This window comes from Triticum urartu, chromosome 3A, assembly GCF_056163025.1.
Source record: "Triticum urartu cultivar PI428250 chromosome 3A, HENAU_Tu73, whole genome shotgun sequence".
Taxonomy (NCBI): Eukaryota; Viridiplantae; Streptophyta; class Magnoliopsida; order Poales; family Poaceae; genus Triticum; species Triticum urartu.
The window spans coordinates 71,865,606-71,880,958 of NC_141875.1; positions in this window are offsets into that span (position 1 = coordinate 71,865,606).

Below are 15,353 nucleotides of genomic sequence, written 5' to 3' on the forward strand. Positions count from 1 at the left end.
CCTCCATAATTGCTAGCACTCACGCGATACTTGTGGTTACGGAGTCTTAATCGGACACAGAGAAAGATAGGGGCTTATAGTTTTGCCCCACAACCTTTTACCTCGAGGGTAATGTCAACAATAATGGTTCATGCTCCCCTACATCCAATTAGATATATATATATATATATATCATGTTCTTTCCAACATGCTGAGCTTGCCAAAGGATAAAATAAAAAGAAAAGGTGAAGATCACCATGACTCTTGCATAAGGTAGAAGATAATAATAAAGGATAGGCCCTTCGCAGAGGAAGCAGAGGTTGCCATGCGCTTTTATGGTTGGATATATAAAATCTCAATGCGAAAGAACGTCACTTTATATTGCCCCTTGTGATATGAACCTTTATTATGCAGTCCGTCGCTTTTATTACTTCCACATCACAAGATCGTATAAAGCTTATTTCTCCCACACCAATCAATCATACATATTTAGAGAAATTTTTATTGCTTTGCACCGATGACAACTTACTTGAAGGATCTTACTCAATCCATAGGTAGATATGGTGGACTCTCATGGCAAAACTGGTTTAAGGATATTAGGAAGCACAAGTAGTATTTCTACTTGGTGCTGAGAATTTGGCTAGCATGAGGGGGAAAGGCAAGCTCAACAAGTTAGAGGATCCATGACAACATACTTTATCTCAGATATAAGAAATACATAACTCATTACGTTGTCTTCCTTGTCCAACATCAACTCTTTAGCATGTCATATTTTTATGAGTGCTCCCAATCATAAAAGATGTCAATGATAATATATATATATATGTGAAAACCTCTCTTTCCTTATTACTTCCTATTAATTGCAACAATGACCAAAGCTATGTTTGCCAACTCCCAACAACTTTTAATCATCATACTCTTTCTATGGGAAGTCATTACTCTCAATAAGATCAATATGAACCTTTTGTTTCTTTTTATTCTTTTCTCTTTTCTTTTATTCACCCAAGATCATGGCGAAATAATAAATCCCTTGACTCAACACTAATCTTTATTATATATAACTCACGGACTCGATTACATAGAGAGATCATAAAGCAAAACTCAAAACTAGATCATGCCATAAATTTTATTCTACTAGATCAAAATACTACTAATAGGATCGAACTAAGAAAATGGTAAAGATAGGAGTTGTGATTGTGATATGATACCGGGGCACCTCCCCCAAGCTTGGCAGTTGCCAAGGGGAGTGCCCATACCCATGTGATCATGTCTCCTTCTTTGTTGTTGGTGTAATATTCTTGGCGATTATTCCTCTCAGGATATGGTTCTCCTCCTCGAGCTTATTGACTTGCTGCTTGAGGTCCATTATTTCCTTATGAAGCTTTCCTATGACAGCTAAAGCTCCTTGCACCAAAGGGTGTTGCATAGCTGCGGGAGAACAAGTGACACTCCTCTTCATATTTTCATAAGTAAGAAATCTAACATTAGAAGGGATAACCGAGTTTGGAATAGCTGAGCTATGTAGTTCCCCCATCGTGAACCCAGCTTGGAGGCGAGAGGTGACTTCTTGATCCTCCATAGCATCTACTCTCATCAAGTCAGCCTCCATCTCCTCCTCCGTTGCTGGCCCAAAGTGGTCAGCATCGCTGTTTGCCCTTGGTTCTGGTGCCAGATTAGATACCCGGCTCTCCCCGATTGACTCTTGAGAAGACATCTTGCTCTAATCTGCAGCAACAACAGCTCGAAAACAAAAACAGAGGAAATTTGCGTGATACGGGAGTCAAAATCTTTGGTAGGTTATATAATGAATTTTTACCGACCAAAATACGTAACATGCAAGAAAATGGAGTCCGGAAGGCACAGGAGGTGCTCACGAGGTAGGGGGCGCGCCCAGGGGGGTAGGGCGTGCCCACCACCCTCGTGGGGCCCTCGTGTCCTTCCCGGACTGCTACTTATTTTTCTATTTTTCTAAATATTCCAAAACGGAGAAATATTGCCTTAAAAATTGTTTTGGAGTCAGTTTACTTACCGTACCACATACCTATTCCTTTTCGGAGTCTAAAATGTTCCGGAAAGTGTCCCTTATGTATTCTTCCGGTGTTACGTTTTCAATAATATTGGTTTCAACATTTATGGGATTACCTGAGATATAATGTTTAATTCTTTGACCATTTACCACCTTCGGATTTGTGCCCTCGAAGTTGTTGATTTTGATGGCACCGGAACGATAGACCTCTTCGATAACATAGGGGCCTTCCCATTTAGAGAGAAGTTTTCCTGCAAAAAATCTTAAACGAGAGTTGTATAGCAATACATAATCACCTACATTAAACTCACGCTTTTGTATCCTTTTGTCATGCCATCTTTTAACTTTTTCTTTAAACAACTTGGCATTTCCATAAGCTTGGGTTCTCCATTCATCAAGTGAGCTAATATCAAATAACCTCTTTTCACCGGCAAGTTTAAAATCATAGTTAAGCTCTTTAATAGCCCAATATGCCTTATGTTCTAGTTCGAGAGGTAAGTGACATGCTTTTCCATAGACCATTTTATACGGAGACATACCCATAGGATTTTTATATGCAGTTCTATAAGCCCATAACGCATCATCAAGTTTCTTAGACCAATTCTTTCTAGACCTATTAACAGTCTTTTGCAAAATTAATTTGAGCTCTCTATTGCTCAACTCTACTTGACCACTATACTGTGGGTGATAAGGAGATGCAATTCTATGATTAACATCATATTTAGCAAGCATTTTACGGAAAGCACCATGAATAAAGTGTGAACCACCATCAGTCATTAAATATCTAGGGACTCCAAACCTCAGGAAAATAACTTCCTTAAGCATTTTAATAGAAGTGTTATGATCAGCACTACTAGTTGGAATAGCTTCTACCCACTTAGTAACGTAATCAACAGCAATTAGAATATGTGTGTATCCATTAGAGGCAGGAAAAGGTCCCATATAATCAAAGCCCCAAACATCAAACGGTTCAATAACAAATGAATAATTCATAGGCATTTCTTGACATCTACTAATATTACCAATTCTTTGACATTCATCACAAGACAAGACAAACTTACGGGCATCCTTGAAGAGAGTAGGCCAATAAAAACCATATTGCAATACCTTATGTGCAGTTCTATCTCTAGCGTGGCGTCCTCCATAAGACTCGGAATGACACTTGCGTAGGATCTGTTCCTGTTCATGCTCAGGTACACAACGTCTAATAACACCATCTACCCCTTCTTTATAAAGATGTGGGTCATCCCAAAAGTAATGTCTCAAATCATAGAAGAACTTTTTCTTTTGTTGGTATGTGAAGCTAGGTGGTATAAACTTAGCAACAATATAATTAGCATAATCAGCATACCATGGATTACTACGAGATGTACTTATAACATTTAATTGTTCATCAGGAAAGTTATCATTAATAGGTAGTGGGTCATCAAGAATATTTTCTAACCTAGATAAGTTGTCTGCAACGGGGTTCTCAACTCCCTTTCTATCAACAATATGCAAATCAAATTCTTGTAGCAAGAGAACCCATCTAATTAGTCTAGGTTTAGCATCTTTCTTTTCCATAAGATATTTAATAGCAGCATGATCAGTTTGAATAGTTACTTTAGAATCAACAATATAAGATCTGAACTTATCACAAGCAAATACAACTGCTAAGAGTTCTTTTTCAGTAGTAGCATAATTTCTTTGAGCATTGTCTAGAGTCTTACTAGCATGATGAATAACATTTAATTTCTTATCAACTCTTTGCCCTAGAACAGCACCTACAGCATAATCACTAGCATCACACATAATTTCAAAGGGTAAATTCCAATCAGGTGGCTGAACAACAGGTGCAGTGACTAGTGCTTTCTTAAGTATTCAAATGCTTCTACACAATCATCATCAAAGACAAATGGTATATATTTTTGTAATAAATTAGTCAGAGGCCGAGAAATTTTTGAGAAGTCCTTAATGAACCTCCTATAAAATCCGGCGTGACCAAGGAAACTTCTTATACCTTTGATGTCCTTGGGACATGGCATCTTTTCAATAGCATCAACCTTGGCTTTATCAACTTCAATACCTCTTTCAGAAACTTTGTGCCCCAAGACAATGCCTTCATTAACCATAAAGTGGCACTTTTCCCAATTCAAGACAAGATTAGTTTCTTCACATCTCTGCAAAACTCGATCAAGATTGCTCAAGCAATCATCAAAAGAGGAACCATAGACGGAAAAGTCATCCATGAAAACCTCACAAATCTTTTCACAGAAGTCAGAGAATATAGCCATCATGCATCTTTGAAAGGTAGCAGGTGCATTACATAAACCAAAAGGCATACATCTATAAGCAAAGGTACCAAAAGGGCATGTAAAAGTAGTCTTTGATTGATCTCTAGCTGACACAGGTATTTGAGAGAAACCAGAATAACCATCTAGAAAGCAATAGTGTGTATGTTTGCATAACCTTTCTAGCATTTGATCAATAAAAGGTAAGGGGTAATGATCTTTCTTAGTAGCTTTATTTAATTTGCGGAAATCAATTACCATCCTATAACCTGTGATAATTGTTTGTGGAATCAATTCATCTTTATCATTAGGAACAACAGTAATACCTCCCTTCTTAGGGACACAATGGACGGGACTTACCCACTCACTATCAGCAACGGGATAGATTATACCTGCCTCCAGAAGCTTTAGTATTCCTTTTCTTACCACTTCTTTCATCTTAGGATTCAGACATCGTTGAGGATCACGAACTGGTTTGGCATCTGCTTCCAAATTTATTTTATGTTGACATAGAGTGGGACTAATGCCCTTAAGATCATCAAGAGTATATCCAATAGCAGCACGGTGCTTCTTCAGAGTTTTCAATAATCTTTCTTCTTCATGCTCTGAAAGGTTAGCAATAATAATAACAGGATATATCTTCTTTTCATCAAGATAAGCATATTTAAGATTATCAGGCAAAGGATTAAGCTCAAACACGGGATCACCCTTGGGTGGAGGAGGACCCCCTAAAATTTCAACAGGCAAATTGTGATGCAGAATAGGTTCCTGTTTAAAGAATACTTCATCTATTTCCCTTCTTTCTTTCATGAACATATCATTTTCATGGTCTAGCAAATAGTGTTCTAAAGGATCACTAGGAGGTACGGCAATATAAGCAAGACCAATAATTTCATCCTTACTAGGTAATTCTTCCTCACGATGTTGTTTTCTAAATTTAGAGAAATTAAACTCATGAACCATATCATCCAAGCCAACAGTAACAATATTCTTAGTGCAGTCTATGGTAGCATTGACAGTATTTAAGAAGGGTCTACCAAATATAATTGGACAAAAGCTATCTTGCGGAGAAGTAAGAACAAGAAAATCAGCGGGATATTTAGTTTTCCCACACAAGACTTCAACATCTCTAACACTTCCAATTGGTGCAATAGTATCTCTATTAGCAAGTTTAATAGTAACATCAATATCTTCTAGCTCAACAGGTGCAATTTCATTCTTAATTTCTTTGTATAAGTCATGAGGTATAACACTAGCACTTGCACCCATATCACATAAGCCATGATAACAATGATCTCCTATTTTAACAGAAATAACAGGCACGCCTACCACAGGTCTATGTTTATCTTTAGCACAAGGTTTAGCAATTCTAGCAGTTTCACCTTCGAACTGAATAACATGCCCATCAATATTATCAGACAAGAGATCTTTAACAATAGCAATATTAGGTTCTACTTTAACTTGTTCAGGAGGTGTGTAAGTTCTAATATTGCTTTTACGAACAACAGTTGAAGCTTTAGCATGATCCTTTATTCTAATAGGGAAAGGTGGTTTCTCAATATAAGAAGTAGGAACAATAGGATCATTATAAGTGATAGTCTTTTCTTCAACTTTAAGAGGTGCAGCTACTTTTACTTCTATGGGAGGATGATATTTAAACCACTTCTCCTTAGGGAGATCAACATAAGTAGCAAAAGATTCACAGAAAGAAGCTACTATCTCAGAGTCAAGTCCATATTTAGTGCTAAACTTACGGAAAATATCGGTGTCCATAAAAGATTAAACACAATCAAACTTAGGTGTCATACCTAACTCCTTACCTTCGTCGAGGTCCCAATCTTCAAAGTTGCATTTAATTCTATCCAATAAATTCCATCTGAATTCAATAGTATTCATCATAAAAGAGCCAGCACAAGAAGTATCGAGCATGATGCGATTGTTTTCAAAAAGCCGAGCATAAAAACTTTGCATAATTATTTATCTTGAGAGCTCATGATTGGGGCATGAATATAACATTGATTTAAGCATCCCCCAAGCTTGAGCGATGCTTTCTCCTTCGCGAGGCCAGAAATTATATATATAATTGCGATCACGATGAACAAGATGCATAGGGTAATACTTTTGATGAAATTCCAGCTTCAATCTTTTATAGTCCCATGATCTCATATCATCACATAGCCTATACCATATCAATGCATCTCCCTTCAAAGATAAAGGGAAGACCTTCTTCTTAGCAACATCATCGGGTAGACCTGCAAGCTTAAATAATCCATAAACTTCATCCACATATATTAAGTGATCATCAGGATGCTTTGTTCCATCTCCTGTAAAAGGATTAGCTAGCAGTTTTTCTATCATACCCGAAGGATACTCATAAGGAATTTCATTTTCAATAGGTTCAGTAGGTTGAGGAGCAACTCGTTGCTCTACTGATCGGGGTGAAGATACCCCGAACAAGCCCCTCAGAGAATTACTTTCCATAGTAACAAGTGACAGTAAATTTCAGCACACTATATAAATTTTTCCTTACCAAATTCCACCTACCAAAGGCGCTACACTCCCCGGCAACGGCGCCAGAAAAGATTCTTGATGACCCACAAGTATAGGGGATCTATCGTAGTCCTTCCGATAAGTAAGAGTGTCGAACCCAACGAGGAGCAGAAGGAAATGATAAGCGGTTTTCAGCAAGGTATTCTCTGCAAGTACTGAAATAAGTGGTAACAGATAGTTTTGTGATAAGATAGATTGTAACGAGCAACAAGTAACAAAAGTAAATAAAGTGCAGCAAGGTGTCCCAATCCTTTTGTAGCAAAGGACAAGCCGGAACAAACTCTTATAATAGGAAAAGCGCTCCCGAGGACACATGGGAATATCGTCAAGCTAGTTTTCATCACGTTCATATGATTCGCGTTCGATACTTTGATAATTTGATATGTGGGTGGACCGGTGCTTGGGTGCTATTCTTACTTGAACAAGCATCCCACTTATGATTAACCTCTATTGCAAGCATCCGCAACTACAACAAAAGTATTAAGGTAAACCTAACCATAGCATGAAACATATGGATCCAAATCAGCCCCTTACGAAGCAACGCATAAACTAGGGTTTAAGCTTCTGTCACTCTAGCAACCCATCATCTACTTATTACTTCGCAATGTCTTCCTCTAGGACCAGATAATGGTGAAGTGTTATGTAGTCGACGTTCACATAACACCACTATAGGCTAGACAACATACATCTTATCAAAATATCAAACGAATACCAAATTCACATGACTACTCATAGCAAGACTTCTCCCTTGTCCTCAGGAACGAACGTAATTACTCACAAAGCATATTCATGTTCATAATCAGAGGGGTAATAATATGCATATAGGATCTGAACATATGATCTTCCACCAAATAAACCAACTAGCATCAACTACAAGGAGTAATCAACACTACTAGCAACCTACTAGCACCAATCCCGGACTTTGAGACAAGAATTGGATACAAGAGATGAACTAGGATTTGGAGATGAGATGGTGCTGGTGAAGATGTTGATGGAGATTGCCCTCTCCCGATAAGAGGAGCGTTGGTGATGACGATGGTGATGATTTCCCCCTCCGGGAGGGAAGTTTCCCCGGCAGAACAGCTCTGCCGGGGCTCTAGATTGGATCCGCCAAGGTTCCGCCTCGTGGCGGCGGAGTCTCATCCCGAAAAGTTCCTCCTATTTTTTTCTCATCGGAAGACCTCATATAGGAGAAGATGGGCATCGGAGAGCCACCAGGGGACCCACGAGGTAGGGGGGCGCGCCCCCCACCCTCGTGAGCAGGGTGTGGGCCCCCTGGCCTTCATCTTTGGCATGGATTTTTCTTTATTTCTTTTAAGACATTCCGTGGAGTTTCAGGACTTTTGGAGTTGCGCAGAATAGGTCTCTAATATTTGCTCCTTTTCCAGACCAGAATTCCAGCTACCGGCATTCTCCCTCCTTATGTAAACCTTGTAAAATAAGAGAGAATAGCCATAAGTATTATGACATAAAGTGAAATAACAGTCCATAATGCAATAAATATCGGTATAAAAGCATGATGCAAAATGGACGTATCACTGCGCCACAAGTACAACATCTGGTTGCACTTAGAGCTACGCCACAAATACAATGACTGGATGCCCTCGAAGCTGTAACACAAGTACAACGTCTGGTTGCACTCGGAGCTACGCCACAAGTACAACGTCCGGTTGCACTCGGAGTTGCGCCACAAATACAACGTCCACCCCGAGTGAAGAATGACCCTTCCACTCGGAGTTTCAGTTATAATTCCCAATTCGCTCGAGTCAAGAAATTTGAAGGCGATAAAGACAAAGCAACTGCATTCAAAAGAAAAACCAAGTTCGGATAAATCCATGAAGGATCAAAACCACCGGCAGAAGTACTCGGGCATCAAGCCCGAAAGAGTTTTAACAATTACAGGATCACTCGGCATCCCGAGGCAAATTAAATCAAGTTATCAAGTTTTTCACTCGGCAGGAGAAGGGCTAGCTGACTCGACGAACTCATCCAGGTCGATTCCATCTGCGATGCGAGTGGCAGCATCGATGAAGGTCTCCATAAAAGACTGGAATTGAAGCTTCTTCATGTTGGCGACCTTGAGAGCTCCCAGCTTCTCTTCTCTAACTTCCTTGCAATGAACACGGACCAGAGACAGAGCCACGTCAGCACCGCAGCAAGCATATGACTTCTTCCATGCCTGCACTCGGCCAAAGATTTCATTGAGTTGAGTCATCAGAGACTCGAGGTCATTCTGGAACGTCACGCCTGGCCAGAGCTCCATGTCGATCCACGACACCGCCACTTTCAGTCGAGCAAGGTAGTCCATAATACTGGCAAGGCAAGATTCCAGTCGCAGCACGTTCATTGCGGCTTCATCCTTGACGGGGGGGTTGATGGGGTCCAGATTTGTCTCAATCCACCCAGACTCTTCCTCGAAATTTTGACAGAATTCTACACGCACAGAAAAATAATGATTCAATCATCGTATGATGAGTCGTCAGTTGCAAAACAGCCAGACAAGGGAAAGTACCTTCGAGCATGAGGAACATCTTCTTGGCAAGGCCTCCCAGATAAGTCTCCAGTTCGTCCCTCCTTCAAGTGAGATCTTCGACTTTGTCGGTCAAGGCCACCTTGTCCTTCTTCAGTTGCACAAATTATTTGTTTGCTTCATCAACGATAGTCTTCAGCTTGGCGTTTTCTTCTTCTAACTTGCCGGCTGAAGCCAGCTTCCTGTCAGCAAGTTCAATTTTCTCTCGCGCCATTTTCTGTGCTGCTGCGAGGTCAAGGTCCTTCTGCTCCAGAGCCTGCTTCATTTTGTCTAAAGAAATAACATTCTTCAGACGATCTTGGAGTTGACGATTTTCACTACTCACATCTATTCAAGTGGAGTCACTCGGTTTAAAGATCGAAAAGAAAAGGTGCCAAGACTAACAGTCGACAGAATTGTTACCTCCCATGATGGCTGGTTCGTCTTGGGCCTTCTTCAAATTTTCCTTGGCCAGCTCCAGCTCAAGGTTGAGTTGAATTTGTTTCCTCTCCAATTCAGCAAACTGGGCTCCAAACTCACAAGATTTCTGCAGTCAACGAACAAGGTACGTCAGTCGACAGAAATAAAGACCGATGGCTTCTGAGTGATAAGATGCAAGTTCAGGTTATTACGACAAAAAGAGTTCTAAGACTACTGCCAAATCAAACATTCAACAGTAGTCTCGGGGACTACACCTAGTGGGTGCACTTGGCGTGCCCCCACTAGTTCGACTTCCCCACTCGACATGGCCCGTCCAACCTGAGTGGAAGGAGTAAAACGACAACAACATTTGTGCTCAGACCACCGCCGACAGCCAGCAGTCGACCGCAGTCTCGGGGACTACACCCAGTGAGTGCACTTAGCGTGCCCCCACTGGCTCGGAGTTCACTCGACGCGATCCGTCTAAAGCCGAGTGAATATTCTACATGCAAACAAGTTCTAAGGCTCCCGTGGAGAAATAACTATTTGGAAAGACCCCCGTCGAATCAAACATTCGACGGCGGTCTCGGGGACTACACCCAGTGGGTGCACTCGGCATGCCCCCACTAGTTCAAGAGTTCACTCGACACAAGCTGGTTGATTCAACTGGAAAAGCTACAAAGCGAAAGAAGACACCCAGTGGGTGTACAGATGCAAGGTGCAAATTCATTACAGATGCACATAAGGTTTGAAAACGCTCATCCACGGACATCTTACGAATAGTAAAGCAGCAGCTTTCAAGTACCATATCCTAACAGAGCAAAGATCAAGCTAAAGACCAGTCGGAAATCAACTCACATGGACGTTGGTTTGAAGGGCAGAGCTGGCATCGTAGGTAGCCTTGCTGGCCTCATGCACCACCTTCATTTGCTCCATCATATGGCCTTCTTGGCGTATGGCTTCCTTAGCAGCGCTTACTTGGTCCTCTGGGACATGATGGGTAACAAAGAGCAGAGTTGGTGGAACAGATGAGGCAGCCAGGGGATCTGAAGCATGGAGTTGCACAGACGGAGCAAGGACTTGAGCAGTCGATGCAGAAGGATGATCAGTCGACACAGGATCGGCAAAAGAAACAGAAGCCCGAATTGGATCTCCGGATTGCTGGACGACTGGTTCTAGCGCTGAAGTCGACTGAGACACCTTGATTGCAGACACCCTCCTGCTCGAAGTCCTGTCCTTTCTTCCTGTGTTCTTCTGTGGCACGTCTTCATGGTCATCGTCATCTGGAAGTTCAATAACATTTGGTGGCGCTACAAAACACTCGACCGTAAGAGTTCGGTCGACCGACAGAACAATTGACAAAGTGAGGGCAAGGCTGTGGAGTTATACCTGCTCGAGAAGTGGCTGCATCTGCAGTCTCCTCGTCATCTTGCTCCTTGTCAATATTCATGGACGTCCCAGAAGTAGCCGCACTGAAAGTTCCAAAAACTCACTCGGTCAAGCAAGTAGATGAGTCGACAATAGCAGAAAAGACAAAGAGGAGAAGCAAACACTTACACATAAGCAACAGGAACATCCACCTTGATCTTGGGCAGGGTCTTCCGAGTCTTCGGCGGGACAACCTTAGGCTGCTTAGGGGCCTTCTCCAACGGTTCTGGAGACGAAGTCCGAGCGCGCTTTTGCACTTGTATGCTTGGAGGAGCTGCCTTGCCGCGTCCACCTGCAGGATCTTGGGACTGTTTGGATCGACGTTCTGAGCGGGGCGGCGATTCGACCTCTTCGATGCCGTCCGAGTTGTCACTATCATCGTCACTGCCATCTCCGGATTGCCAGTCGCCACTTTCGTCTGTGCTCTCCTCTCCCTCCTGGAGCTGTTCCCCATTTGGCATCGAATCATCTTGGTATAAATCTGCAAAACACAAGTCAACAAAAGCCAATTAGATTCAAGAGTAACTACAGATCAAAAGAAGAAAGCACTCAGAATTTTGGGCTCGCGGTTGGTGTCGAATGACTGGACTCTCCTGGACCCCCTTGGGTTGTCCTTGTTCCCGGTGATGCTTTGCAGCCACTGAGCCACCGTCTCCTCGGCGACCTCCTCTGGGTGGACCCGAGCGGTGTCTCCAGGGCCTGAATACATCCACATCATGTGGTCTCGAGCTTGAAGGGGCTGAATGCGTCAACTGAGGAACACCTCCAACAGATCCATTCCGGTCACACCCTCCCGGACTAAGTTAACAACCTGGTCGACTAAAAGAGACACCTCGCCCTTCTCCTCTGGGGTCACAGTCAATGAAGAGGGTTGGCGAAGTCGCTCCATAGTGAAAGGGGGGAGACCGGTCGACTGACCAGGAGTCGGGACGTCCTTGCAGTAGAACCAGGTCGACTGCCATCCCCGAACTGACTCGGGAAGGGTCATAGAAGGAAACGTGCTCCTACCCCTAGTTTGAATTCCTAAACCCCCACACATCTGGATCACATAGGTCTTTTCGTCACTAGGATTTGCCTTCTTTACCGACTGGGAGCGACAAGTAAATATGTGTTTGAACAAGCCCCGGTGTGGTTGATAACCCAGGAAGTTTTCGCACATCAAGATAAACGCAGCAAGATACGTGATGGTGTTTGGAGGGAAATGGTGGATCTGGGCACCAAAAAAGTTCAAGAAACCCCTAAAGAATGGGTGCGAGGAAGAGAGAAACCTTGGTCGACATGGGTGGTGAGGAGGACACGCTCACCCTCGCATGATTGGGGCTCAGATTCCCCCTCCGGCAATCTCCAAGACTTGTCAGCAATCAGGCCGTCCTCAACGATCTTCTCGAGGTCATCCCACTCGATGGTGGAGTGGATCCAGTCTCACTGGATCCAGCCCGGCGGCAGACCGAATCGCGATGACGTCCCTCGGGCCGTCTTCTTGCCCTTCGCCGTCGCCGTCGCCTTCTTCGCGCACTCCAAGGCTACCGTCTTATCCTTCCCATTACGGCGGAGAGTGCACGAGCAAAGCGGCGGCGGCGAGAGTGGAGGAGGATGCGATGGAGAAGCAGAGGAAGAAGAAAGAGAATGAGGCGCACTGTGCAAACGCATCGGCCTCGACGCCTTTTATGGGCCTACTTCCAAGTGGTTGACCCATGGGCCCGAGAAATCCTATCAAATCCCGCAACAGTCGCTCACCCGATACGTGGCGAAAAAGGCGGCATGAAAATCTAGGCGCCCCTATCTACCCACTCCGATTACTGCGGCACGCTCCGTCTCGTGCGCTTCTCAAAAATTTCGAATCCCGTGAGATCTGGAAACCGCAGAGCAACCAATCGCGCCGAAGATCTAGCACCATAACAACACTCGAAGATTGTCAGTATAGTTCACTCGACGACCTCTGAATCGATCAAGGCGACTGAAATAAGGTTGAAGCCTCAGCATGATTTCCAGACTCCAGTGAAATGCCTCCGAAGCACAGAATCGAGTCGGAACCAACTTCAACTCTTCTTCACTCGGACCTCAATCCATTCGGGGGCTAATGACGATGACACGTACCTAGGGTAGGGTCATAGGCCTGACCTAGACACCTTACCCAAGGATACTGCCCTAAAGTCAAGTACATTCAAGAGACAACAGAAGATACCGACTGAAATCTCATTGGAGTGCAATCCACTCGACCAGATATACCACTCGGATATCCCAATTCCACTCGACCAAGATACAGACATTCAACCACACAAAGAATCACTCGGAAGAACAGAAGATCTAAAGCCACCCCAGGATGGCAACGGTCAGGCGTTCACTCCGTACTCTTAAAGATCATTTATAGTCCTTTATAGCTAGCGTTACCAGTAACGCCCTGTCTTAATGTACATTGAACCCTGTGTAACGGAGGGCTAGAGAGGTCTGGCACACTCTATATAAGCCCCCCCCCCTCCTCAGGCACAAGGGTTCGCACCCCCTGTAACTTTCACGCATATCCAGTCGACCAAGCCCCCGGGCACCGAGACGTAGGGCTATTACTTCCTCCGAGAAGGGACTGAACTCGTAAACCTTGCGTGCACAACCTCGTCGTAGCTAGGACCTTGCCTCCTCCTATGTACCCCCTGTTCTTACTGTCAGACTTGCTCCCACAACAGGGGGAGCTCCCCACCTGAATATATATTTCTCAATTTTGCAATCCATCGTTTGACTGGTTCTTCCACCATGGACATCAAGAATTCAAGATGAGCTAAAAAAAAGATGCCCGCATAGGGATGCAGACGTGGACATCAAGAAGTCAAGATGAGCTAAAAAAGATGCCCACATAGGGATGCCGGCGTTTGGTCTATGGGTGTATCTATACCCTATATGAAAAAAATAGTAATTAAATAAAAATTCAAAAAAACTAAAAGTATTTTTTGAAATAAACTCGATCTTCTATTGTACTTGTGAAAAAAAATCCACAAAAAGAAAAAAATATCCCTTCAACTTCATAAAAAGAATAAATTTTCAGCCAAGATAGTGTAATAGCAAATAATTTATTTGTTTTTCACCCTGAAGTCAACGCTAATTTTTTATTCATGAAAATGTATATACTAGTGCAAAAGAAAGTCAAGTTTATCCTAAAAAAAACTTATGAACTATTTTGACTTTTTCTTTGTAATTTTTTCCCATATAGAGTGTAGATACACTTACAATGTATTAGATACACTTACAACGAGGAACCAAGGATTATATATGTCAGGGGAACTGACAACGCTACACTTACAATGTATTAGGATATATTACATCATACTCGAAACTCTTTTCAAATGTATTTTCCAATCTTATTAAAGGAGGCACATGTAACTTGGATCATGATTCATGACACGTCCTTTTCCAGGACGGTGTTGCTCTTGGGGGCAGACACCAGGGCAACTGAGGGGCCTATTGTCGCTACCAAGAACTGTTTGAAAATCCACTTTATGGCACCACATATATACTGTATTGCTTTGGAAGGAACTGCTGCTGATACGGAGGATATAACAGATACGACAAGCTTATCCGGTTTTATGTCCAGTGCAGAAAACAAAATAATTGGCGTGAATGTTTCTGTATTGTCAATATTTTGCGAACACACTTTTTGAAACAAAGGAGATCCCGCTCGTGCCAAAGCATAAAGAATGAAATATGGGAGCAGATCTGTGCTATCTGAATGTTACTTTTCTTTCTTTCTGCTCATAAGACGGCCACAGCGGGCTTATGGTTTCCTTTGCTGCACTGTCAGTATTTGAATCAAAACACGAAGGAGGCCTGACACTGACAGTGAGCGCCACTGCACTCTACATTGTATTTTCTTGCTCATGCGTCCTGTACTATTATGTGTCAAACTGTTGACACTTTTTTTTCCCACAAACATATTGGATTATTGAGAGGATGCATTCCTTTATTGCATATGCTGATTCTGACGATCATAGCTGTAAACACCTCTGTCACTTGCATGATCATCGTGTTCCTTTTTCAGAGAGAAGCAATACAGCTTGTTTCTGCAGCAATTTGAGGTGGTATTTGCAGTGACTTGGGTAGTGGAGGCAATGTTGATGTTTGTGTAATTACAAAAGGTATGGACTTTCCATTGCAGTTATTCACTCTGCCATGGCATGTATGC